Genomic DNA, 4,070 nt, shown 5'->3' on the forward strand with positions numbered 1-4,070 from the left:
AACGGAAGAAACTTTTCGGACGACCTAATAGTAGCTGCAAATCCAAACCAGAGACGATAAAGGCTAATGGAAATGCAAGAAATAAGCGTCCTGTAAGTGAACGATTTATAGTCTAAGTATCATTAGGTATACAAACTAAGTAAATGTAAATTTAATGAAGTAAATGTAGATTTGAACCCAAAGGTAAACGTAAACTTAATTAGCTATATGAACCTAAGCTAAAAGGCCTTTAAGAGCAGCAAAGAATAGTAAGATGATACTGATAAGATAATACAATCAATAAACAAATAATAAGATAATAGGTGATAACTAATACTACAATAAAGGATACAGTAGAACAATAGAATTTCTATTGTATCATAATCTGACGTATTTTCTCTATAGTAATTTAAAATGGCTGTAGAGTATTGAGACATATCCTTGTTTTTCAATGGAGCGTTTTTCATCTTCGTAGCATAAATTTTTTCTAGTTATATAAAAATGCTAGTAGATAATATGAAATTTAATATAAACCTGAACTGAATTAATTAGCGAACGTGAATGCTATAATAAACACGCGCAATGACAAATACGTGTGAAACGATGTACAAATATTTATTGCAGGCAGTGTATTTTGCAATTTAACAATTTGATTTTTATTCACGTCATCGCGATATTTTATAGGAGCGGATTTTCGACGTAATTTTCCTCTGTCGGCGAAAGAATACAAAAAGTACATGCGAAATAATGCACAAAAATATGTACTCTTTTATTTTTGTTTAAACCTCCGGCATTTTATCTATTTTCTTAATTTCGGTTTCGCTGTTTGCAAGCAGTAACTTAATAAACAAAAATATTTCCTTTTTCTCTACTTGTTTCAATTTTTTCTATTGCATTAAAAGTTTCTTCGTGCTAAACCTGTACAAGATATATTTAAATCACTGAATCACTAAATATCGGCTATTTACTTGTTGATAAATAAATAAAATTGAAAAATAATAAAGCTACAAGTAAATATGTAAAAATTAACTATACAGCACTGAAAGCAATGAAAGTTCATGTAAAGCTCTGTTTTGCAAGGTATGTTCTAGTACTCTGAACTGAAATTATTATTTCTAACATAATTGAACCACGTTATAATATACAGTGGCTGGCCAAAGAAAGTTTCAATTTACACCTGTGTGACTTTTTAACGAATACTTTCTACCACGTTGCTAACAGTCGTTTATTCTAGGGATGAATAATATGTATTCATAATTTAATTATTCTCGTCAAATATAATTCACTTTTTGCAAAAGCGTGGTGTTTTTTGATATAGTTTATCCTTTAAACTTTCTTTTGTCCACTCTATTTATTGCACGAATTCCGCTTCTTTATTCCAATGTTAGCAAATCTGGATAAACACGGTATTAGCTTACTTACAACTGCACTCGAGGCTAAAATAAATTAATTTATTTCTTCGAGCAGAAAATAAATGAATTTATTCGGGTTCGGCCTAGATAATGACAGTATACGGTTTTATAAATAGAACGCTATCAATTATCAGCTTCCAAGTGCTTTCATGAATGAATTTGTAGGCGAGTCTGCAAGCATTATCGCTGTGAAAGTTCTTTTTATAGAAAATAATTATGACAAATGGCGAGCCGTAATCTCTGAAACACGTTCTCGAATTATCGACGCTTTAGACTCGCGCGAGAATAAAAACGTGAAAGTTTATCGACGATGCCCGATCGTAGAGATTACAGAGGCGTGAAATTAATTATTTCACGAGCCACTCTTATCGCTCATGCCAACAGACATCTCGATATGGATGTATATCCGTAGGCACGTATTCTTATCCTCGCAGGATTCGATCGTTCAACGCGATAGAAGTGTACGATCGAAGGCAGGCAATGAGCGGCTCTGGCCAAGGTGAGACTACAATGCAAGATGAAGTGGATACACCCAACATCACGTTGCGATATCTTTGCGCTCCCTTACGATGCTTCAGATAGTAACTTGACCTTATTGCCGACCATAAAAGAGTTACATTAAAAGCACAATGTAGGTTTCCATAGTTTCTAATGTCGTTTCGAAATTATCAACACTGTGTACTTGATGATGCACTTATTGTAGTTTGAAAATACGTAAACAACTTCTTGTGGGCAACAACGTTTGATTTACAATCAATTCTCGCATTGAGAAGTTTCAGTAATTTTTTCTGGCGTGACGCAGTGACGTGGCTAATTATTTACAATAAGTTAATACTTAATATAGATAAGTATAATTTATAAGTAAGTAAATATTACTTAATTTAGATAACTAATTGAATCTAGCGTTTAGGTCTAGCGGGTAGTGTCTCTTCAGCCTGCGGATCTGGTCCGACGTATCGAGTAGTCCAGTAATTAGGGGGTTTCGATGTTTGTTGACTCTTTTGCTATATCTGTCGCTATATTTTGCTATTTCCTCTTTGACTGCTGGTATGGACAGTAAACTTGTAACAAAAATTGTCTCGTTTGAACATCATATTAATATTCGGACGAAAGGAGAGCGAAATAAAAGAAAACAACAACGTGCGTCACAGTTGCTCAAAACACACGTATCGTCTCATTTGGAGTATGATTTGAGCTTCGCAATAATACGAAACTGAAGGTTCCAGGTCTAAGATTTCTGTCTTGTGCAAGAATATCTCAACGTTTCGTAAATATAAAACCCAGCTACGATTCACTACTATGTTGCGAGCGAATGATGGAAACCGTTGAAGGGTCAAGCAGAGTCATGGCAAAGATACGAACTACATACATATGTACTTACATCAGGTTTTAAGTAAACCACGTATCGTATTTAACGCGATTATCGTGAAAACACGATATTCGAAATTACAAGCCTTTAAGCAAGTCAATTGTACGTAATCATTAATAGTGAGGAATTTTTTCGTACAATGACAAGTAACGGAGATGTATGACTATCCTCGTGATTCACTCTGCAACTTTTATACGTCTTCTATCAGCAATTACGTACATATACAGGGTGTCTCAGTTACGAGGGGACTTATCGGAACAAAGCTAAACTACCTTTTAAAAATAGTAAAAGGAATCGAGACACTAATTTCGATGCTATGGAAGGTGATTCGTTGAAATGACGTTTCAAAATAAACAAAGATGAACCCACTCACATAACTTTTACATTATGCGGACAATCTTGTTCACCAGTGACTATTCCTAACTTCACAATTCTAATTAACGATACAGTTAAGTACATGGGCAATTTACTTGATAGAAGACTAATACGAAAGCGGCAGAGTAGAGCAAAGTGCAAGCAACTGATGTTAAAAGACAAAAAGTTCGACTGGTTAATTAGTAGACGATGGAACATAAGACTGGGTAGAAAATTGTTGCTATAGAAAGCCACGTTAATTGTCATTTAGACCTACGTTAGTTAGAAGGGAGATCCAAATATAAACGAGGAATTGTAGCATATAAATTTCATTTCAATCTGTACTATTAAGAATAGTCAAGAAACCTGTAAACAATCGTCCAAAATCAGTAGTCACACGACTGTTGAATGTAAACTAAAAAGGCACTACCCCTAGAATTACACAAGAGATTCAGCTAAAACAGAACGTTCACTCGCGTGGAATCAACTGTAAGTAATTTAAAATTACTTCCCGCATCATTGTAACACGTAAGCCTAACTTGTTTATAATTCTCAACGAGAATTGATTGTAATATACGGAATAACTAAAATGAAAAAGAAATTTCCAGAGGCAGATGTAACGATGGAAAGAATTTTCTTTGAAGAGCATCTCATTCAGCACCAGAAATGCACTCTTAGCCGATAACGTGTTTCTCCTAATAAAATACGATAAAAGAAATACGATCAATATAAAACATCTGACTGCCATAAACGTTATACCTCAAACTAAGGCGAATTCATTCTCTGTGAATGGAAATGATAATTTTTTCTCTCGTTATCGTTTATTCCTAATTCATTTGAATTGAAATGCTCCGAGTGAGACTAACGAGAGGCTATGCGATTACTGATCGAGGCTGCACTAAAACTTCGACTAAAACTTAGTCCCATGAATTGAGATTGCTGAGACCACTGGTTGA

The sequence above is a fragment of the Bombus bifarius genome, unplaced genomic scaffold (assembly GCF_011952205.1).
Source record: "Bombus bifarius isolate JDL3187 unplaced genomic scaffold, Bbif_JDL3187 scf7180000008035, whole genome shotgun sequence".
Lineage (NCBI taxonomy): Eukaryota > Metazoa > Arthropoda > Insecta > Hymenoptera > Apidae > Bombus > Bombus bifarius.